The following is a 25796-nucleotide window of genomic DNA, read 5'->3' as shown; positions in this document are numbered from 1 at the left end:
GTTGTGTTCTTCACCTGAAGCTGTCTCTAACAGTTTTTGAGGGAGAAATAGTTTCTACCATAGAGCATAACACATTAATATCTTTGAACAATATTATGTGGCATAGAATGTTTATTTATGATAAGGCTTTATTTATATTTACCATGTCAACAAGTTGTTTATGTTAAATGGTTATAACCTAAAGTAAAAGGATAATTCTTAAAAGGGTTACAAGGATAGTGAAGACAGTGCATTTGTGATTTTTTTCCCCTATGCAAGTCGATGTGAATCGTTTTCTCATCCTAAAAACCACTTGATAAAGTACTACTTTCTTTCAAATAAACACTATAAATTAAATATCCCAAACCAGAGGCCAGCCCCGTGGCCAAGTGGTTAAGTTCACATGCTCTGTTTTGGTGGCCCAGGGTTTCTCCTGTTTGGATCCTGGGCGCAGACTTAGCACTGCTCATCAAGCCATGCTGAGGTGGCGTCCCACATACCAGAACTAGAAGGACCTATAGCTAGAATATCCAACTGTGTACCGGGGGGCTTTGGGGAGAATAAGAAGAAGAGGAAGAAAAAAAGAAGATTGGCAACAGATGTTAGTTCAGGTGCCAATCTTAAAAGAAATATTCTGAACCAAAAAGTTCAATATAGTTTCTTTCACCGGACATTTTACAATATTGACTTTTGTATACTACACTCAAATTATTAGATAGTAGCAGAGAAAAGTTAAAGGCCAGTGGGATTTGGAAATTCACAAGCCAATAATGATAATAATAATAACTCCAGAGGCATAAGAGTTTTAATACAAAAGATTTTAAATAAATAAATATTTTTTCATAAATATCATATTCAAGGTTTTAAAAATTAAACTAGAAACTAAAATAACAGAATGTAGCAGATTGTATCTTCCAAAAATGGTCATAGCAATATTTCAGTTCACAAATTCTCTTTTATGACCTTGTAACTTCTCAAGTGATGGAATCTATCTCCCCTCCTCTTGAATCTAAGTGAGACATTGTGATTGTTCCAATGAATAGAATGTGCTGGAAGGGTTAATGCTGAGTGCATTCCAAGACTAGGTCCAAAAAGGCCATATAGATATTCTGAAGCACTCTCTCTATTTCCTGCAACTGAAACCACACAGCATGTTCTGAGGAAGCCCTGGCCGTATTGAGGCTGTATATGGTTCTTCAGCCAACAGTTCCAGAAACGTTTCGGCTGATGGTCAGCCTCAAATATTAATGGATAAACCTTTAGATGATTTCAACTCCTGACCTTTGCCCCACCTCAGCCCTGCACAAATGTCAGGTTCATGCACAAAATAAAGTTTGTTATTATTTTAAGCCACTCAGTTTTGAGGTAATTATTTATGCAGTCATAGTAATTAGAACAGAGAGCAATAGGCATTCTTATTGTTTTTCTGCTCCTCCAGAATATAAATAAACTCCATAACAGCAAGACTGTAATGACTGTTTCTCCAATGTCTGCCACATAGTATGCACTAAGTGAAAATGAGGAAAATTAATGAATAGAATTTTTACTAAAACGTCTCAACACTGAAACTTGCAAGAATGTTGTGATGCCTCTCAAAGTCTTTCTTGCCTCAAAATGCCTTAAATATTTATACTAGAAGGAAAAGTTCTCTCTTACTTGTTTACTGTTATGTACTGAATTTTTCTTAGAAGCCAAGTTGTTAAGAAACATCAATTAATAATAGCCATAAAAGACTCGAAGTAACCCTCTTGCATGTCTCTCCTGGCCTTGGAACACACCATTCTTGCTTGGGAAGCAACTTCTTTTCAGCCATTCACCTTCTTTAAATCCTCCTCTTGAGCTTTTCTCTTCTTCTTGAAAGGTGAAACCACATAAATCTTCTCACCCACTTTTTTCCTCCTTTACTGCTTTGTAAGTACATTCATTTATTATTGTAGTTTACTTAGGGTTGACAGACTTTTTTGCATGTGAATTTTAAAATTTAGAAGACATTAGGGATATACAGAAAGTCAGAATGAATCCATGTGTCTGTTCTTCTGTCTCAATCCCATATCATATTCCTCTGGCAATGAAGCAAATCAGGCAACATTAGTACTTTCTACAGATTTTACATAGCATCCCAATATCTGCCCCACCTTAATGGTCACATTCCTCTATTATATGTAGGACAAGTGGCTTCTAACTTATTTATTGCTGAGTCAGCCTACACAGTTGTTTGCTTTTCTGTTTTAACCTGCTCATATAGTCTTGTCCTTTGCTAGATTTCATGACTGTTCTTTCAGTCCTCTAAATTTACCCTGACACCAGGTGGTTTTGTGTGGCAGAACTTTCTAAAGGTTAGAAAGTAGCAAAATGCAATTACCACATAGAGCTGGAAATAGCTGGAAATCCAACATTAAGCATCACTCTTCCTAGAAATGCATCATACATTTCCCCAGCGAAGATGATTTTTCACTGCCTATTTGTTCTCTTCAGACTTCGGATCCCTTGTTATGTTGCTAGGGACCGTCGTTTCCCCTGGCTAAGCCCCAGCTCACACTCTAGTTCTCTTATTAAGCAGAGCATCTCCATTTTCCTTCTCTCAACCATATGTCTAAGCTCAGTATCCTCATCTGAAAATCCACAAATTATTATTATGGTCCTCCACTTACAAATAAGAGTGAGACTCATTTTCTGGGTAGCTGGATGCCTTAGCAACACAAAAAAGCTTATAAGGGCTTGGGAAAAATGGTAATTTTTAGAGGAAAGAAGGGGATGAGATCCTTTTCTTCCAGGTAAAATCAATGGCAATGGCATCATCAATGAACTATGGAAATATATAATCTGCTTCTTTTGGCATCCATATCATGCACTGTCAAGTATGTTGACTGCAGAAATATTTGAAAAATAATAACTAACTAAAAGAGAAGTATAAGTCTAGAAATCCCCTAGAAATTTACTTTGTGATTCCAGTTAATACTAATATTGTTGAAGAGTTTCACTGAGTTGAAATTGATGAAAGTATTCTCAATCCTCAAGTGTGGTTTATCAGCTAGAATTTGAGAAAGAAAAATCATTTTCCAGAAATTTCCTTCAAAATATATATTATGAATTTGAAGATGAGATTATTTTATAGTTAAAGAGTTTTGTTTTTTTTTTTTAAATTTTATTTTATTTTTTCCTTTTTCTCCCCAAAGCCCCCCGGTACATAGTTGTGCATTCTTCGTTGTGGGTTCTTCTAGTTGTGGCATGTGGGACGCCGCCTCAGCGTGGTCTGATGAGCAGTGCCATGTCCGCGCCCAGGATTCGAACCAACGAAACACTGGGCCGCCTGCAGCGGAGCGCGCGAACTTAACCACTCGGCCACGGGGCCAGCCCCTAGTTAAAGAGTTTTTAATGCATTCATTTATACAAGAGTATAAAAATGTCGAGTCCGTGTCTCAAGTTTTAGGAAAATCTTACATTCTTTTATTAATATTTGCATGTAGGGAATGAGGGAAGCACTCGGTAGCCTGCAGCTGGCTTAACTATCATCCCTTGTCCCTTAATACAACCAAATTAGAGTTCTTTTTTATTCATGGATCTAATTTCTGAAATTACCGTGTGGTCATCAAAGAGAGAAATCTTGTGACAAAGTGGACAGGGAGAGAACCTTGTGACCCTTAGGTCACAGAAAAGACTACTACATCACACAAGTCCAAACACACTATTCGTGTCACAGCTGTAAGCAAAGTATATGGATTAACAAATTTTACAAGTCTTTTTATAAGAGGTTTTAGTAACATGTATTTGTAGAGGATAATATTAATCATAAAATAAAACATTAATGATCTTTCAGTTTTTGGAAACTAACTTCCTTCCTCTAGTTAGCAGGTTACATGCGTTTACCTCTGTAATGGAGACAAGTTTTTTCATTAGTATCCATAAGATGGAGGGCACTATTAAATATACATTTCTCAGTACCAGTAGGTATTGAAGAGAAAGAAAAAACAAAACATGACTTGTTGAACTTGAATTATAACTTAATATGTTAACAATAAAAATGACAGGTCTAAGTGAAAAAGAATTTACACCTTGGAAAACCTCTATTTCACTATATAAAGGGAATCCATTTAGCATGAACTGTCTCAACTCCCTATTCCCACTCATTAATGTACATTTTCTTCTATCTGCAGCTACCCTTTCTTTTTTGCTCCATATTATTGTTAATTCCTCCTGCAGTGCTAGTTTTCGGACCTAAAGGCCATCCCTGTTTCTTACGTATTTTTAATCTCTGCTTCCCTATTGATTATCCCCGATCATGAAATCTGTTCACAAATCCGTCATCTTAGTACATCCTTCTAAGCAAAACAAAATAAGACAATCTCTTTCCATCTCCATCTTTTCGTTACCACCTTTTAGCTCTACATTCTTACACAGCTAATCTTTTGAGAGTATTTTAAACTTACTTTCTCATACTCATGTGCATTCTTCAACTCAGAATACTCTACATTTCTTCCCTCCCAAGTCTACTCAATCCACCTTCATCAAGGACGTCAATCCTCTAAATTGCCTAATCCCAGTGTGAAAGATTCAGCCTTGATACAAATGAAAGCCACAGGATTTGGCACTGTAGACCAATTCTCCGTTATCAAAACTTTCACCTTCCTCATCTTCCAGGATACCACATCCTTTTCCTTTTCCTTTTCCAATCAGAATACTCCTCCTTGGTTGGTGTCCTCTCTCTCTCTCTTTCTCTCTCTCTCTCACCCTCCCTCCCTCAGGGATTTTGCCCACTTTCACAGTTTCAGGAACCATTTATATGGTCGGTAATGGCATTCAGCTTCAGGATGGACCTCTCCATCTGAAAACCCCTCACGAGGCTGGCATAAATTGCTTACAAATTACCTTGAAAGAAAAAGTGACCCATTTGTTCAGAAGAGAGCACTGGAGACCAGGGGAAAATACATTAGCAGTGACCTCTCTAAGAAAAGGAGACTAATGTATCTCTTTTTTACATAAAATTAATTTGGGACAAAATCAGAAAAATTTTCCATGTGTATACTTTTTTTGACCTTTTTGATGAAACTTTGCACAACCTTTCTATCATGTTACAAAAGCACAGTGCTACTTTATAGAGTAACCTCACTAGGGAGCTTCCGATAAGCTGGGTGGGTCAAGCAGTATGCAAAGGCAATTGGCTGCTCTTTAATCTAATTCTTTACCACCTACATTTTGCCTTTCCAAACAGCCCGATTTTGACGAATTTTTTAGCAGGTGCATATATGGAGCAGAATTCAAATGAAGAGTAGTTAGTTATAAAAAAAAAAAAGAAAGAAAGAAAAAGAAAAAGATTGTCCTAGACATCCAAGTGTTCACTTGGTAGACCAAGATATATTCCATCTATATATGAGCAAATGGAAAGGGAGAGTTACAACTTAAATCCAGAAATACAGAACCAAATCCTTGTGTCAGAGAGTTATAAAACATCAGAGTCAGAACGGGTCGTTTTACAGAGAATAAAGTTGGAGAGTACAACTTTGCCAGGTGCACACTAACACTTGATGAGCACTGGAGTTCACATCCCCTGGGTCCCAGTTCATTTGTAAAATCTCATTAATCAGTTATTGATTAGTATTTAATTATTCTCATTTACTTTACCAAGATAAATACAATATTATGGGAACCGGATTTCTGAAAAATATCTTTAGCAAATTTTATCTTATGTGACAGGACTATATTCATCCAATGAAATCTAAGTGGATCTCCAAATCAGAAATTTCTAGTTATCAAAACAATGAAAAATTGTGAAGACTGGCACACTTTGTATTTTGGGTTTTATATGACAACTTTTACTGTACAAGCTGGAATGAATATTTGTTCTGTTTGAGTTTTCTTCATATTAGGCATTGGTGCAGCTAAAATGTATTAAAAAGCTAATATGTAAAAATGTGATCATTTTTATCATAAAATAAAACTGTTTAATTTGTATAACCTGCTGTACACTGACAGCTGATATATGTAGATCCCACTGACAATGAACAGGAACAGTGTGACTGTTTTGAACGCCAAATTATGGGATTTCATACATGCTTTCATTTGCAATTTGAACTAAATTAAAATATCATTGACAAATAAAAAGAATCTAATGCGATCTTGCTCTCTCCTTCTCTCCCTTTCTCATAAATGCCACTTCCATCTTGGAGCTTTTCCTTACTAATCAGAATGAAGTTACAGCCTTATGACATAGCAACAAATATTTCTGACACCCCCAAGTATTATTTCACCATGGATTTGGCCACCTATTATGTAATACAATTGCATCTTATTTATCAAAGGTAATCCTAAATAATTGACATATAGACACATCTAAATGTTCCTCTAAATTTTATATAATAGCATACAGGCATGTTTGTAAAATTGGGTAAAACAAGACAACAGAATTGTCTGCAATAATGCAAAATTCATGAACTTTATAACTTGTTGTAATGTGCATACCTATTTAGGTCTCAGTCAATTCTCAGAAAGAAAGAAAGAAAAAAGTGCATGCCAAGCCTGTAGGTAATAAAGCATGTCTGGAAATAGTAAAATAAATTGCCACAAGAAGATGAATTGTTGAATGAAAGGTGAGAGAACTTTTCCTTGTAGAACAATCAGGAATTCACTGAACAAAACAAATTATCCCCTGTCAGCCATCTGAATAGTGGGCTCAGAGAAATAAAAGGGTTTTAAATATAAAAGCCACCTGTAAAATGTGTATAGGCAACTGCTTTGCATATCAGATGGCAGGATAATAAATTTCATATTTCTTAAGCATACTCCAAATAACATTTCATTGATTTATCAATTTTATAAAAATAAAAAGATGCTAAAGCTTTTTTACGAGAATATTTCTTTAAATTTGATTTATTCCTGAATAAATAGATATACATGGATTTGGAAGAAAGAATTCATTATGTTGTAAAGGTAATGGCAGGAGGAGCTAACTATGAGTTCCAGCTAAGAAAAGAAATATAACTTTTACCTATGTTTCTCTCAGTTAAAATAAATTTGGTTAGATCACCGAAAATGGCAGAATGTGAATTTTTTAAAAGATGCTCTATAAATATATTGGCCGACTAGGTTTTTTATAAATGCAGTGAAATTAGAATTTCCATAAAGGATAAATAGAATGTTGCAAAAACCTTCGCATTAAAACATCAGTGGTCTCATGTCTGTTTCCATATTTGAATAGTTATTGAGGAGTATTTATATTTTAATTCCCTCAAATCACATTTTGTCACTTTGGGGAATACTAAAATATTATTTTGTGTTCTATTAAAGGACAGATATAAGTTGCACTTGAATCGTAAACTGAACTCATTGATATCAGGCTCTCCCATATGGGTTTGGATAGGCCTGGGCTGTGGCAAGCATTTAGTCTCTGCAAAATAGATCTGGGTTTTCTGTGTCAGATTTAGACTGACCTTGAGTTCTGTAGAACTTCTGAATTGAACAATCAATTATAGTGCTCCAAAATCACCTTGGCTTCCTCCCATACGATCCTCCTTTCTCTCTTGTTTATGCCCAATGTACACAGGCAGCTAGACAGGATACCTTGAGAAGCCAGACAGGATGTCAGCCAGCCACGGCTCTTTTGAGCTAAGCATTCTAAATGTGAAAGAGATAAGATATATCTCCTGAATACTGTAAGTGTCTTGCCAAAAACCTCTTCCATCTTCTTTCGCTGAAATCCAGAAGGATGTTTCTCTTTTTAGACTTCTACAAAATTTTTCGCCAGGCCAATATTTCTCAACATTTGCAATATCATGAAACGGATAATAAGTATATGGAACAATAGAATAAACGGAGTGCCCCTGGCTTTCCTGAGGCTCAGGGACTAATATCTCACCCAGTTCAAAAAGCTCTGACTTAGAAAAATGGTTGAACAATACATTACATATGTTTAAATTATTTCATATATAGCAATTTTGTCTTCCAAAAATGTAGTTTTTGATAGCATCCTCTATATTTTTGTTGTTTCCTATATTCACTTATACACTACTGGTTCCATAAAAAAAGAGAGAGAGAGAAAAGAACAACCAACCTCTTTTATTAACTAGTTTTACTTGATGGGCAAGTTATGAAAGTTCATTGCTCCCCATAGTCAGCACCTGTACTATAACTTTAGTAATCATATTTTTGTGTATGTTTTATCACAACTGGCAAATATAATTTTAATGAACTTTGTTTTTGGCTTTTATGTGTTTAAATCATCATAATTGCACTCTCAAAAGAAGACTAAGTGTATAGTCTATATTCAAAAAACCTACAAGCTAATATTATAGCTGAGTAGAATGGTTTTACCATAAATTGTTATCCTTCCCACTTCTCCCCACCCCAGTAAAGCTTCTCATAAATGCCTTCACTGAACGGTCATAAAATTTACACCTTGATCCTTCTATCAATACTGATTATGGAGTGTGTAATACTCAGAACAATTTGCATCTAATTATTACAATGACATTTATCAGAATAATGTTCCTTGACATTTACCACAAATCGTACTATTTAGATTCTGTACCCCGGATGTTTTTCTTTTTAAATAACCCCAAAGTATTTGCTGTCATAGTAAATGGTACATATTATACATGTACTTAGATTCATTTTGTGATTTATTTTTTTGTTTGATAACTTTTTACAAGAATCTATGGTACAAGATTACGTAGAATTTTTACTGAAACTGGCATTTCTCTGATAAGGTTCTCCATATACATTACTTGTAAAATGTCTATGAACTTATCTTGCAAGTAAAATACAGACAAGATAAAGCATTAGAATTCTCCCTCAAAAGCTGTCAAGGAGAAATAACGCAAACCGTTTCAATGGTCCATACATTCTATGGCATGACTTCAGAGCTTGTAGTTAGTTGTGCTACTGATTTTTAAAATTGGCAATAAAGCTCTGCTTAGTCTTTTTATTATAGCAGTATACACAGTATGGTAGCATTTTGAACACTCTGTGAACTTATTCTTTGACAATAACAGAGTTTCTCAAAGAGACTCTTAAACATTAAAATGTCTTCTAGCTAATAATAAACTGCGTGGGCAAGTGAAAGTCAATGAGATACGGGAGGAAGAATAATCTGAGGCCATGAGCTCTGAATTTCAGATAGAAGATTGCTTTACCAAACTCTTGCAATTTTATCTGAAATTTAAGAGTTTGTAACATGCACTCCACATTCTTTAAAACTGTAAATCTAATGATTACTTTTCTCCAGAGGCCAAAAATTGTGATCAAATAATCAAAATGAATCCTATACATATTCTTGCTCTTTAAGGAGAAATGCAAAAGTGTGCCAGAATGAATAAGCAGCTTGTTCCAGGGATCTAGGAAGATAATTCAATTGAGTAAGTGTTTATTTGTAACCTCCTATGTATTTAGCACGGTCAAAGGCATGATAGTGGTCTAAGCTGCTATTCCAGGGTCCTGGGAAAATTTGTGGCTCTACCATAGATCCCATGGATGGTTTTAAATGAAAGGCACCTTTTTTTTTTTTTTTTTTTTTTTTTGATGATTTCACTTCTGAAGCATAATGGAAACAATATCAGCTTCTAGTTGCTCCACAGGACTAGTGAGAAAATTCAATAAAATGCTATTGGAAATAAAATTTGAAATGCATGGTGAAGCAATTTAAAATATGCTATGGAAAAGTAAACTAAGAACTAAAATGGTATTGCTCTGCATAAAATTTTAAAATTCTCATTGCTGTTATTTTCCCCTAACATTATAGAAAAAAATCACAGTATTCAGATTTAAAAAAAAGAATCAAAATCGAAGCTCTCCGCTTACCAACTGTATGATCTTTGACAACCTGTTTAAATTCTCTGAGCCTCATTTCCTACATCTGTAATAAGAGCTGATAAAAATGTCCTCACCACATGGGTGGGCACAAAATATTAGTGTACAAAGTTCCTTGTACTTAGGAAATAATTAGTAAAATTTCCATCCTCTTCTCCTTTGACTTAAAAATTATGTGGAAGTGGTGAAGTACTTTTTAGTCTGTCTCACTTTCAAAGCAATATAGGGTAAGCTATCCCAAACCCATTTATAGTTTTAGAGACTTCCAGGCGAAGTTCACGCTCACTCTTAGTCACGTGTTGCAGTTTACTAAACCACAGAAGTCAGCAGTTCTTTCTTATTCACAGAATATACTGAATTTACAATGAGTAGAACATATTATTTTTCTGCATTTCCCTCAGCTCATCAGGTCCCATTTTATAATAACTAGTGTTTATTCGCCTAAGGATATGTTCATACAACCAATCTTTTTAGTGTATAGTCAATTCTTTAGGTGATAAAAAGAAACAATAATGAGTTAATCCAAACATCATTTATATTTGGTTTTGGATTGTATTAGTTTTTGCTTTTCTTGAGATATGCATTCTTAATTATGTTTTGCTCGGGTTAATATTCAAAGTAGGTTGATTCCCTGAGCATAATTATCAAGGGTAGAGGAACACAGTTTAGAAGAGTACTGAGTAATTGAAAAATATCTATATTTTTCACTAATAATGCAAACATGAAAAAAACATAATAACATGAAAAAAAACACAGATTGCCCACATGTAGTGAATAAAAGATGAACGTGTTCTATCAAAATACCAATAAAATGCACATTTCAACACTTAATTACTACCGAGAACTCAGAACTGATCTGATGTGGTGCTGCAATTATTTCACCATAATAAAAATCCAACTCTGGGAGAAAAAATCAGTTCTTTGCACCAAAAGAAACTGGTATTAGCATAGATATGCGGTCATGTGCTGCATAGCAATGTTTCAGTCAATGAGGAGCTGCATATACGACAGTGGTCCCATAAGATTAGTACCATGTCGCCTAGGTGTATAATAGGCTGTCCTATCTGGGCTGTGTGGGTACACTCTGTGATGGTCACACAACAACAAAATCGCCTAATGATGCGTTTCTCAGAACGTATCCCCTGTCATTAAGTGAGGCATGACGGTCTGTGTGTTTCTCTGTGTGGTTGTTTCATGCTGGACAATCATATCATAGTTGGAACGTCAGACTCAGGCTTTCAACTCACAAGTTGTTGGGCTGCTTCAGGAAAAGTATTTCAATAGGAGGCAGGAAAAGAACTTATGTTCTGATATGTGATAGAAAAATTTTAAAAAGTTGAATGGTTTAAATATTGGAAAGATTTTCTGCATGGGAAGTTTTGGTTTAAAAAATCAGCAATGTATTGAGTAGGCAGTGACTACATTGCTGTCCACCAGCATTTATTCTAATCAACTTATAATCAGGCCAATAAGAGCAACAAGATATAGCAAAGAAAGTGAAACACATTTTTAATTCCAGAATTCGGAGAGTCACATCATATTTAGCTGAAAGTTCTCTGCCCAGAGTACAAAATGGTTGTGCTGTTCGCCTGTCAGTTTTCGTTGTTTTTCACTGAATTACTCTGACTTTATTTCCATGTCCTTGAATGGCTATTTGGATTCTTGCTCTTATCTTAATTGTTCTCAAATGCACTGCAATAAATAATCACATAGAGATAGAAGTATCAAATGAAGAAGTGATCTCAGAATGAAAAGTTTAAGTTGCTAGCACAGACAGGAAGCTACTCTGTTTTTGGAAAAAGAGACTTCAGCTCTTGTCCTTTGTCTGCCTACGGGTAGAGTCAGGATTTTGTCCATATCTTAGGTCAGTTGCCTTGGCTGCATCACTAGTGGTAGGCAAGGGCTGAGTTGGGATTTCACAAAAATTCAAGTGGGCAAAAGTATAATTTTCTTTTTCCATACTGTTTACTTAACCCGGCTCTCAACATTCTGCCAAGAGCACTTCGTCTACTGACTTACAAGTAAATTCAGTTCAAAGAAGCAGGACTCACTAATTTCTGTCCCAGGTTATGATGTACCAGAATATTGATTCCTTCAGACACTGAGGTCTTGGGGGGAAGTCTGGGGTAACGCATCTCTGGAGTTACTTGTCTCACTTGCGTGTTGTCTTCCCCATTTACATTGGTAAACTGTCCAAGTATTACTTTGATATAATAATATTTTAGAAAGCTCTGGGGTAAGGATTTTTTGTTTGTTTTAACTAGATTTAGTGCCAAGATTCACACACCAAAAGGGCAGGATGAAGTTTGTGCAAGCTTTTGAAATTCTTAACAACTCACATGCTCAAATCAGTTAAATTGTGTTTCACCAATCACCTAGTAGTCACTTAGCTTAAAGAACAAAATTAATCCCAATCCTCATGATTTCATGTTGCTGCAGCCAGCTTTATGAATCTTCGACAAAGTAAGTCTATTCTAGCCGTCAATTTCTCCATAGCTCTGGAGGCTAAGATCAAAGTGACAGTAGGATTGGTTTCTGGTCAGGCCTATCTCCTTGGCTTGCAGATGGTGACTTCTCAGTGTGTCCTCACATGGCCTTTTCTCTGGAAAAAATCAATTGACCGTGCATGTGTGGGTCTATTTCAAGACTCTCTACTTTGCTTCACTCCTCTTTATTTCTACCTTACACCAATATCGCAGTCTTGATTACTGTAACTTTATGATGTCTTGAAATCAGATAATGCCAGTCTTCCAAATTTGTTCTTGTTTTGACTATTCCAATTACTTTGCCTTACCAAATAAATTTTAGCAGACCAATTTCTTCAAACAGCCTATTAAGATTTTGATAGATATTGCATTAAATTTGTGGTGAATCTGGAAAGAATTAATATCTTAAAAACATTGCATTTTCTAAACCATAAACAAGGTGTATCTCTTAAATTAATTAATTTTCTTTAATTTTTCTCAGCAATGTTTTAACATTTCCAATGTATGTATCTTGCATACTTTCTGATAAATTTATCCCTAGTATTTTTATGCTGATAAAATAAATGGCATAATTTATATATCGATGCTTATTTTATTACTAATATGGAGAAATATAATAATTGAGCTTTATACATTGACCATGTATTTTGAGATTTTACAAATTTCACTTTGAAGATTTATCAGTGATTTTGTAATTCTTTTAGTGACTTTTACATGCACAATTGTGTCATTTACAAATAAAAATAGATTTATTAATTTCTTCCTAATATGTACAACATTTATTTAATTTTCTTGCATTAGTCACTGATAAAGATCTCCAGTACAGTGTTGCATAAAACGGTGAGATTAGTCAACTTTGCTTTGATCCTCATTTAGATGGAAAGCATTCTCCATTGATTGTGAATTTGGCTGTAAATTATTTATAGAAGCCCTTTATTAGGTGGCAAAAATCTCATTTATTTCTAGTTTGCTGAGAATTTTTATCATTAATAGATCCTGCTTTTCATCTCAAGTGAGGTTTTTTTACATAAACTAAATTCTTATAAAGTTTTTGATCTTCGATTCTATTAACAGGTCAAATGCCAACGATCGATATATGGATGTAAAATCAATATTTCTTTCTTGGATAAACTCTACTTGCTTATTCTGTACTATCATTTTTATTCATTGTTCAATTTGATTCGATAATGTATTTTAAGGATTATTGCATTTATGCATTGGGCTATTAGTTTATAGTTTTCTCCTTAGGATCGGTGTATAAGTTTTAGGGATCAAGGTAACATAAAGATGTTGATATTACCTTAATATTCTTTTAATGTCTGTAGGATTTATAGTGGTGGTTTTAGGCATATACACATTTAATGTTACTATGTCTCCCTGGTGAATTAACCTTTATAAGATTATGAAATTTTCCTACTTGTCTCTGATAATACTTTCTGCCTTGAAACCTTTTTTTCCTAAAATTAGTGTAACCACTCAAGATTTCTTATACTTACCACTTACATGATGTACCATTTTATAATTTCTAACAATTATTTGTCAGTGGAGAATATATTCTCTAATATTCTTAATACTTTGAAATATTTGATTTGTTGAGAACTGTTTTATTACCAAATGTGTGGACTATCTTAGTAAATGGCCAGGTATACTTGAAAATAAACTGCACTTTTCAGATTTTAGAAGTCATATCTTATAAAATTCACTAGTTGATTGACAGTGTTCAAATATTCTGTATCCACACTGATTTTTTGCTTGTTTCTTCTATCCACATATATAAACTAAGAGAGTTTGATTCTAAAACACTACTAGATTTTGAATTCACTCTTTCTAAAGGATCTAAACAAGACTGAGGAGAGTCAGAGAGATGGGCGTCTTCTTGCATGACATTGGAGAGGCTATAGATGTGAAAATGCCTCTGTGGATGGAGAGTAGAGACATTTCCTAAGGAAGGATGCAGAGCGAGCACTAGAAGGAGGAACCTGACAAAGATAACACAGCAACTTCTTTTCTTCTTAGACTTTACTTATCTTCTCAGAGCTACTTAATTTGTAATTTAAAAATAGTGTGAACTCCAAAGCAGGCAGGTGTTGGAGATCTGAGGAAGATTGGTGGGAAGAGACAGCAAAGGGATATTTTTTATCTCAGACACCTTAGGAAGGAATTGGTATTGATGAGGATTAGCACAAGGCCAATTGTGGATTGCAGGTCAGAATCACAATTTCTACCTGCTAAAGGCTGCTCCATAAAAAAGGTACCACCTGGTACCAGAATAAACTAAAGGCAAGAAAGATAATGAGAATGAATTTCCTAGATGGTAGCAAAATACATACTTTCAAAGGAATAAGAAATCCTTCCATATTCAAGTTGTTCCTGTTATCTCCTTTAATCAACTCCAAAAAATCAACTGTGTATTATCAATAATTTACAGGAAAGGGATCCAAAATTCGGAAAGGTTAACTACATTAACATCTACAGCTATTAAACAGCAGGACTGAATTTTTGACTTAAATACTGTCAGATTCCACATTTCATTTTTCTTGTACTATACTGCACTATATGCAAAAGAATAGTCTCTTAGGCAAAGATCCAAAATGCACTCTACTTTCCAATAATCTTTAACTGTAGAACTAGGTGGTATTTTGTATTGGTTAAATATTGGAATTATTTCATTAATTATATTTAAGAAATTAATGGCAAGATAAAGACAGTAAGTGACCAATTCTGCCTCTAAGCAAACAGCACCACTGAATCTTTGTGGGTTTTTTTCAGGAAACATGCTTTAATTGTGTATATAAAATAGCATAGAATTAGGTCAGAAAAATTCAGATAGCAAGCAGTATTTGAAGTCTTGATTTCTTTTCCAAATCAGTGACTTACTTAAAAGTCTTTTTTTTAAAAAAAAAAACAACACTTCATTGGTGCATGATTGATATGTAAAAAGCTGTACATATTTCATGTATCCAACACGATGAGTTTGGGGATAAGCATACACCAATGAAACCATCACTATCATCAAGGCCACAAACATAAACAGCATCTCCCAAAACATCTCCTACCTTCCACTTTATTTTTACTATCACTACTATCATTATTATTTGTTTGTAGTAAGAACATTTAACATAAGATCTACCCTTTTAGCAAATTGTATGTGTACAATGCAGTATTTTTAGCTGTAGATACTATGTTGCACAGTGGATCTCCAATAACTTATTTACCTTGCATAATTGAAACTTTGCACGTTTAGAACATCACCTCTCCATTTCCCCCTCTCCCAGCCCCTAGCAACCACCATGAGTGGAAAATAGTTTGACTATTTTATAATTCACATATAGGTGATACCATGCAATATTTATTTTTCCTGTGTCTGCAATCAAAGAAATTATATTGGAAGTTGAAGGATTCCAGGATCTAATGCACAATGCGACAAAAAAAATTTTAGCTGTATTACAAATGTATGAAATAACCTCACTATAGGCGGTGTTGGTGGGAAAAGTGCTGACCTAAGCACCTCTGAAAACTGGAAGGCCAAACATAAAAGAAACTGTACAGAAGCAGCACATTCTAGTTGACAAACTTGTTTTCCGTGGGAATATGTGTTAATTCTGATACCACTCTTCCTAGATACTGGAACTGAATAATTAAATAAATAGTGAAAGGTGGGAACCAGGTTTCTCACTCTTGGAGAGGGGAGCATACAGATAAGCAAGGGGAGAAAATAAGAATGGTCCATGCAGTAATGGGTTAGAGTTAGTGACATCAGTATGAACTCATGTTTAAGTAATATAGATACAGGAGGTTATTTTTAAAAAATACTTATAGGTCTGGGCCTGGCCCCATGGCCGAGTGGTTAAAGTTCCATGTCCTCTGCTTCAGTGGCCTGTGTTCACTGGTTTGGATACTGGGCACAGACCTACTCCATTCACCGGCCATGATGTGGAGGTGTCCCATGTACAAAAAAGTAGAGGAGGGTTGGCACAGATGTTAGCTCAGGGTGAATTAGCCTCAGCAAAAACAAACTTATAGATATTGTATATACACATTTTAATATATATATTTTCTTATATACATTCATCTGTCAGCTGAGGGAATCCAGAAGCAACAATACACCACTAGCAATGAGTATCCTTAGTAACCACATGTTGGTTTCTAATACTATTCTTCAGTAAAAAGAACCAGGGCTCTTTGGAAATATGCCTGATTCTAGGAATGGGGCAGGGAATATAGAAGATGAGAATGAAGTATCTTGTAGCAGCAGAAGGTAAGAAAGTGCTCAAAAAATCCACAATGAAGAGAACATATCAAAGGGCCACCACAGCCAAATAGAAGAGCTTCCAATGGCCAAGTCTCAAACACTTTAAGCAACAAAATGAATATAGTTGTATGAGATTGTAATACAGTGTAAAATAAATATTGGTAAGCTCATAATTAAATAAATAACTGACTGAATAAGCAAACAAAGGGAGGAGAATTAAAGAGACAAATATCTTGTGGAGAAGCATCCCCCAAAATGTATATAGAAGCTACACTCTCAAGGAGGTGGAACATAATTCACAACTCCTTCAATATGGCTGCTCATAGAGAATTCCTTTCGAAGAGTGGAGATAGAAAGGGGGAAAAGAATAACTTTAGACTGGAGAAACCCAGCAATCACTACCTCAGCCAGGGGTTCAAGGTTAACAGCCAGTGATGTCATTTTGACAGTGTGTACTCTTGATGTGCTATGATGGGAATGACATTTTACCTCTGTCGTCCTCTTTCCAAAAGCCTGTAACCCCAGTCTCATCAAGGGAAAAACAGCAGACAAGTCCCAACTGAAGGATAGTCTACAGTCTACTGACCAGCATTCCTCAAAACTGTGAAGCCCATCAAAAACTAGGAAAGACTGAGAACTTCACAGCCAAGAGGAGCCTAAGGAGACACGCCTTCTAAATGTAATATAGTATCCTGGAACAGAAATAGGACATTAAGTAAAAATTGAGGAAATCTGAATAAAATATTGACTGTGGTTAATAATAGCATATCAATATTGTCTCAGTAATTGTAACAAATACACGTAACTGACATAAGATGTTAATAACATGGAAAACTGTGGATGAGGTATATGAGATCTCTCTCTATGATCTTATCAATTTTTCTCTAAATCTAAAACTGAAGTAAAATAAAATTTACTTAAAAGGGAGAAAGAAAGAAAGGGAGGGAAGGAGGGAGAAAGGAAAAAGAAGGAGAGGGAAAACATTCAGGAATGAAAGTATCCTTTTTTATATCGTCTCTCCCTGTGTCCCTTTATAGCACAATATCTGGAAGAGTTGTCTATATATCACTGTCTATGTCTTCATCTCCCATTTGTTTTTTCACTTACTCCAGTAGAGACACCACACATCACTCCAACAAACTTGATCTATGAGACCAGTAACTTTCATCTGTTCAAATTTAAAGGTATAGCTTAAATTCTGTCCTTGCTGCATTCTCTCGCTCAGCAGCATTTTACACAGTTTACTACACACTCCTTCTAGAAATAGTCTTTTTTGCTTTCCTTGTCTTCATATTCTTTAGTTTTTTTTCCCTTTTCAATGGCCACTCCTTTTCTACCTTTTTGCAAAATGATTTTTTTTCCCCTTTTGGACTAGTAGTTATTGGAATGTCCCTAGGCTTATCCCTAGCTTTTTTATTCCTACGTGTCTACATTTTCTCTAGGTGGGTATTTACAGCTGGTGTGTATTTATCTCCAGCCCAGATCTCTCTCCTGTGCTTCATACTTATATAAATGTCACCTGTTCAGAGAGGTTTTCCCTGACCATTCAATCTGAATATTTCCCTCAGTCTTTCTAGCTTGTCATTCTATTTTTTATTTTATTGCTTTCAATAGCATTTAACACTATCCAAAGATGCCTTGTTCCTTTGTTTGTTTCTTGTAATATCCATCTCCCTCCTTCCTGACATCCTCACTATCAATACCCCACGGAACAGAAGCTCCAGAACTACTAAAACTTTGGCCATCTCCTTCACAACTGAATCCTTAGGGTTAGTGCAACTCCAGGAACATAATGAGTATTTAATAAACTGAATATACATCTTGTATTAATTAATATATACACTTACTTGTTAGTTAAGTAAACATTTAATATCTGTGGAGCCAAGAAATTACAGAAATTGAGACTGAGGTATTTATCTGCCATGTACTAATTTTCCAGAATTGACTTTTCCAATTAATACAATAGTATATTTACTATATCATAGAGCTTAGTACAGTAAATGCATTCTAGTAGCTGAACTATGACTCTCAGATTGTGAGTTTTGCTGACAACTGTCAGTAGGAATGGAGAAGTGTTTGTTATAATGAATGGAAAAGGAATTTAACTTTGGAGCCAGATACACCTAGGTTTATTTTCTGCTTAAGAAGTAAATTTAGTAATCTTTGACTTTATATGGTTAAGCTAAACTCGAATCATGGATTCTTTTCATTTGCAAAGCATATGTACATGGGATGGTTATACAAGTGCTATAATTAAAAGATGCATATGATCTTATAGGAACCCAGTCATAAGAGCACCACTTGGCCTGATGGAATAGGGAGGTCATAGAGCAGGTTACTTGTGAGCAAGGTCTTAGACTTTGAGTAGAAACTTAGGAGAACTTTGAAAGAATTGGGAATGCAGGAAAATGACATAACGTATCCAAACATAAAGTGGCCTAAAAAAATGAAGGCTTGTTCCAGGGACACAAGGTTGTCCCTTATAGCTAGAACATGGGTTTCACACAGTTAGAGATTGGAGTAACATAATTTTTCATTCCAAGATTTTGGATTAATTAGTGTAATAAATAGAAGAAAGCACTTACCATCAGTCACCTATCATCATCTCTCAGTCATCACAATTTGCTCTTAGTTGTTGGATGCAGTATGTTTTCAGCCAATAGAAGGAGGGAGAGAGACTACTGTCTGTCCCATAGAATCCATTCTCTCATTATTTCTTTAATATTGCAGTGCATTAACTTTAGCTGAATATATCACTACCCAGCTAAAATGTAACACTGTCCTAAAATTCTTGAGGCTGGATGTGATCATGTGGCTAAGTGTTGGCCAATACAATGTAGCCAGATTAAAAAAATAAGTGTCATTTCTGGGCGTGTTTTAAAAGGAATGGGCATATTATCCATTTGCCTATTTTCTCCTTCTGCAGGACTAGAGTGTGGACATGAGAGTGGATGGTGAAGCAAGCATCTTAGAATTCAAGACGGAAGCCACATATTTCAAGAACGTAGAGCAAGAAGATAGAATTAGCCTGGATCTTTGAGCCAACTCATGAAGCACAGCTTTCTTGCCAGCCCTGAACCAAGTAGCTCTGACTGTGATGTGATAGAGAAATAAAATTCTATATTGTTTAAACCATTGATTTCATTTGTTTGTTTGTTTGCTTTGGTTATTGCAGCTTAGACTCTACTATGGCTAATACAGAAGGAGCAATCCAAAGAATACAACAAAAATAGCAGGCTGTTAAATTGTACATCCCTTCCTTCCCCAAAATTGAACACCATGGCCCAATTTGGAGTTGAGAAGATAATAAATACCCTGTATTATGAAGGAAGCTACCTAACAATTGGAGTTAGATATTTCTCCCAGAGTTTACCAAGAGGTAGCTAGACTGGTGCTTCTATCATTGTCTACCGCTGCTCCAATGAATCTTCTCAGACTGTAAACAAAACTAAATTGAGAGACAGACACACTTTGTTAGCATTGTTTGTGAAAAGTCTTTTTCTGCCCTTTCCCACAGATTATCCTCCCTGAAGCCAGGAGAAGATGGAGGCTCCAAGAGAATAACTTTTATGGTTTAACTGAGTCCACAATAAAAGGTAACATATTGTTCTTTGTTGAAATCTGCATAAAGCAGGAGACCTGCTCATTCTCTTCAATCTGTCTGAGCTGTGACATAGGTCAACAAATCAGTTATTAACATATATATATTCACACAAAATAGAATCTTAGCCTAAAAACATGTTTAGGATTTTGATACCTACCAGATTGCAAATTTGTAAAGTAAATTGCAGTGGATGCATTTCTAAGTTGTTTTAAAATGTGAAAAACATTTTTATTTTATCAATTTTCCATATTTTGAAATAACCCACAAATCAAAGTGTTAAATGACTCAACAGTATGCTGATGAAATACAAAGATCTATGTAATGCTGTTTTTGGTCGAAGATTATTACAAGAAGCTTGGTGAGCAAGGTCAATTTAAAATACTACTGTTTTATTTTAAGAAAATAGGCTAGCTACTTTTTAGAGTAAATTAGCAAATATCTTTGTTTTCTTATCATGTTGAATTCTCTTTATGACAATGTCATTTTGCATAGAGAGATAAAAAGCTGCTGAAATTTTTCCCCTTATCAAAATAAATAGCCCTTGATTAATTTATTTGGCAATTTATTTGTTAGATTGTATTTATAAACTTAACCTTATTATTTTTCAAAACATTATAAAATTTGCTTAGGTTTTAAAGTAGTTTTGCAAAATTGATAGATCATTAAAAAGTAAGCACCTACAATGAAGAGAAAACTTATTACTAATTGGCATATATTTGAAAAAATAATTTAAAATGCTACAGAGAATAAGTATGAGCAATTGAAAGGCATACATTAAAATATTTTACTCATTTCTCTAACACGCATGAACTATTTTTCACTTTTTAATATATCAATTTGTTACATTTTGGATTTGTTTCATGGTCCTTTTGAGCAAAGAGAAAGACTAGAATTTTCTTTTCCTCAAACAACTTCAGTGGATAAGTGAGCATTTCCTCTTATTTAAAAAATTGAGGTAACATTGATTTAAACATTGTAGGGTAGGGGGAAGGTGAAATGGATGAAGGGGCACATTTGTACTGTGACAGATGGCAACTAGATTTTTGGTGGGGACATGATGTATTCTATATAGAAGGTGAAATAAAATGATGTACATCTGAAAGTGAGCATTTCTTAAAACAGCAGGAATATCATTTTTAACATAATGGTTGGCATAGGCTTGGACATTTCCATAGCTACCTAGATCCAGAGTGATGTGACTTAGGGAATAATATGTATTGAAAAGAAAATAAGAAGCTGCTGAAATATCTCTTTCCCAGTGAACTGATATATCTTAAGCTTTCCGTATTTAAAATCACCAATGATTTAGGAACAAAGATAAAAAATCATATTTTACATTTCCACGTAAGTTCATCAAAGTTTGTGTATTCCCAAGGCATCAGTAATGGTGTGTTTTTAAAAGGAAACAGTGATGATGTATAAAGATTGGCATTAGAAACATATCAGTGAACTTTGCTGACAGAGATGCAATTGGAGTATCAAATAAAGAACTTAAGTTTAAAGTCTCAGCAAAATACTTTGCATATTTTTGACTCTCAGTGCATGTTTGTCATAATGATAGAGTGCAATAACAATCATCATGTCTCTATCTAAATTTTCTCTGATCCAAAAAATATCAGCTCTGTTTGGAATAAAACCATTTGGTCTTGCATCCATGGTACCTGTTGGTTCAATCAGGTAAACCATCATCTCACTTGAAGATATTTGCAGCTTCTTTTCATTAGCAATTACATGCTTTAATAACAGCCTTTAGGAGATTTTCCCAGAATTAATTTTGACTAGGACCCAAGAGAAGACTGAGAAATTGTGGTTTTTCTTTTTCTTTGTTTCCATTCCTACTCAGAAAGGTGTATACTTTCTATCCCCCTAAAGGGAGAAAAATATACACTAATTTATGTGAATCTGATTTTGATACTCACAAATCAATTCCCATTTTATGACATGTATCTTGTAGTCCAGGTTCATAATAAAGACTGAAAATGAGTAAATGACATTTATTTGAAATCTTCAATAGGTAAAATGAGACATTGAACGATAGAAGCAACTTAAATCATTGGATATTTAAACAATTACTATAGTCATTTAGTACAATACGGACACTAATTACTTGAAATTCACTACTGTATTCATTTATCTTCTTACTCTTATTACCACAAGCATAAGTGTTGATGTTCCCTAACTTGAAGAATTTATTTGCTAAAATCTAAATTGATGGCTGTGCCTGGTTTCCATTCATCAATTCCAATTTTCATTACGTTTGAATTTCAGATAAATTTGATTCAAGATCAGTAGCCTATGGCAATTTCACGGAGATGAAGGAAGATGGAAATAGAAAGATGAAAAATTGAACTGGCAATGCTGCGTGGAAAGTTAGCAATGTACCGTCACCAAGCCCTCCATCTGCTGGATTTCATAAAGAGCTCACAGAAGAGGTGTATAGTAAAAGGCAAGCAACACTGATTCATTGCTTGATTGTTTAACTTGCATTTCATAATGTAACAGTTAAATGCCTATTTTAAGTGACTTCACTTCAGAATATTTTTAGTGTGTGTAGAAAAAATCTGTATTGAAGACATTTAATACAAATGTATACCATTCCTAAATCATTAATTCATAAATAAAAAGTTGCATCGAAAAAAGACAATAATTAGAACTTAGTACGAGAATAAAATAAATTTAGTTAGAAAATTTGTGTGTGTGTGTGTAATCATTTCAAGAAGTTCTAAAGATAAGGCATAAACAATTTAGGAAAAAAGTAAATATAATTTAATCATTTATTTTTTTAAAATTTTTTTGAATCCAATGCTATGTGTTTTGGGTTTTTTTGTCGTTTTTATCTTCTACTTATGAGTGAGATCATATGGTATTTTACTTTGATTGATTTCACTCAGCATAATACCCTCAAGGTCCATCCATGTTGTCACAAATGGCCAGATTTCATCATTTTTTATGGCTGAGTAGTAGTCCATTGTGTATAAATACCACATCTTTATCCATTCGTCCCTTGATGGGCACCTAGGTTGCTTCCAAGTCTTGGCTATTGTGTATAATGCCGCAATGAACATAGGGGTGCAAGTATCTTTGTGCCTTTGTGTTTTCAAGTTCTTTGGATAAATACCCAGCAGTGGAATAGCTGGATCATATGGTAGATCTATCCTTAATTTCCTGAGGATACTCCATACTGCTTTCCATAGTGGCTGCACCAGTTTGCACTGCCACCAGCAGTGAACAAGGGTTCCCTTCTCTCCACACCCTCTCCAACATTTGTTGTTTCCTGTCTTGTTAATTATAGCCATTCTGATCGGAGTGAGGTGATACCTTATTGTAGTTTTGATTTGCATTTCCCTGATAGCTAATGATGTTGAGCATCTTTTCATATGCCTGTTGGCCATCCGTATATCTTCTTTGGAGAAATCTCTGTTCAGATCTTTTGCCTATTTTCTAATTGGATTGTTAGTTTTTTTGTTGTTGAGCTGTATGAGTTCTTTGTATATTTTGTATATTAACCCCTTATCTGATATATGGTTTGCAAATATCTTCTCCCAATTGGTAGGTTGTCTTCTCGTTTTGTTGATGGTTTCCTTTGCTGTGCAGAAGCTTTTTAGTTTGACGTAGTCCCATTGGTTCATTTTTTCTTTTGTTTCCCTTGCCCGGTCAGACATGAGACTTGAAAATATGCTGCTCAGACCAATGTCATAGAGCATACTGCCTATGTTTTCTTCTAGAAGTCTCATGGTTTCGGGTCTTACATTCAAGTCTTTAATCCATTTTGAGTTGATTTTTGTGCATGGTGTAAGGGAATGGTCTACTTTCATTCTTTTGCATGTGGCTGTCCAGTTTTCCCAACACCGTTTATTGAAGAGACTCTCCTTTCTCCATCATATGCTCTTGGCTCCCTTGTTGAATATTAGCTATCCATAAACGTGTGGGTTTACTTCTGGGCTCTCAATTTTGTTCCATTGATCTGTGTGTCTGTTTTTGTGCCAGTACCATGCTGGTTTGGTTACTATGGCTTTGTAGTATAATTTGAAATCAGGGAGTGTGATACCTCCAGCTTTGTTCTTTTTTCTCAGGAATCCTTTGGCTATTAGGGGCCTTTTGTTGTTCCATATAAATTTTAGGATTCTTTGTTCTATTTCTGTAAAAAATGTTGTTGGAACTTTGATCGGGATTGTGTTGAATCTATAGATTGCTTTGGGAAGTATGGAGATTTTAATGATGTTAATTCTTCCAATCCATATCTTTCCATTTCTTTGTGTCTTCTTCGATTTCTTTCAACAACGTTTTATAGTTTTCGGTGTACAGCTCTTTCACCTCTTTCATTAAGTTTATTCCCAGGTATTTTATTCTTTTTGTTGCAATTGTAAATGGGATTGTATTCTTAATTTCTCTTTCTACTACTTCGTTGTTAGTGTATAGAAACACAACTGATTTTTGTACATTGATTTTGTATCCCACAACTTGACTGTATTCCTTTATTATTTCTAAAAGTTTTTTAGTGGACTCTTCAGGGTTTTCTAGATATAAAATCATGTCGTCTGCAAAGAGTGACAGTTTCACTTCTTCTTTTCCAATGTGGATCCCTTTTATTTCTTTTTCTTGCCTGATAGCTCTGGCTAGGACTTCCACTACTGTGTTAAATAAGAGTGGTGACAGTGGGCATCCTTGTCTGGTTCCTGTTCTTAGAGGGATAGCTTTCAGTTTTTCTCCATTGAGAATGATGTTTGCTGTGGGTTTGTCATATATGGTCTTTATTATGTTGAGGTAATTTCCTTCTATATCCATTTTATTTAGAGTTTTTATCATAAATGGATGCTGTATCTTGTCAAATGCTTTCTCTGCATCTGTTGAGATGATCATGTGATTTTTATTCTTCATTTTGTTAATGTGGTGTATCACATTGATAGATTTGTGGATGTTGAACCATCCCTGCATCCCCAGAATGAAACCCACTTGATCATGATGTATGATCTTTTTAATGCATTGTTGTATTCGATTTGCTAGTATTTTGTTGAGGATTTTTGCATCGATGTTCATCAGTGATATTGGCCTGTAATTTTCTTTTTTTTGTGTTGTCCTTGTATGTTTTTGGTATCAGGATAATGTTTGCTTCGTAGCAGGAGTTAGAAAGCCTCCCCTCCTCTTCAATATTTTGAAAGAGTTTGAGAAGGATAGGTATTAAGTCTTCTTTGAATGCTTGGTAGAATTCACCAGGGAAGCCATCTGGTCCTGGACTTTTATTTTTTGGGAGGTTTTTGATTGCTGTTTCGATCTCCTTACTGGTGATCAGTCTATTCAAATTTTCTACATCTTCTTGATCCAGTTTTGGAAGATTGCATGTTTCTAAGTATTTATCCATTTCTTCTAGATTATCCAATTTGTCAGCATACAGCTTTTCATAGTATTCTCTTATCTTTTGTATTTCTGAGATGTCCATTTTAATCTCCCCTCTTTCATTTCTGATTTTATTTATTTGAGCCTTCTCTCTTTTTTTATTGGTGAGTCTAGCTAAGGGTTTGTCAATTTTGTTTATCTTTTCAAAGGACCAGCTCTTGGTTTCATTAATTTTTTCCATTTTTTTTTTAGTCTCTATTTCGTTTATTTCTGCTCTGATTTTTATTATTTCCTTCCTTGTGCTGATTTTGGGCTTTGTTTGTTGTTCTTTTTCCAGTACCTT

This window comes from Equus quagga, chromosome 16, assembly GCF_021613505.1.
Source record: "Equus quagga isolate Etosha38 chromosome 16, UCLA_HA_Equagga_1.0, whole genome shotgun sequence".
NCBI lineage: Eukaryota > Metazoa > Chordata > Mammalia > Perissodactyla > Equidae > Equus > Equus quagga.
This window is presented reverse-complemented; position numbering follows the sequence as displayed.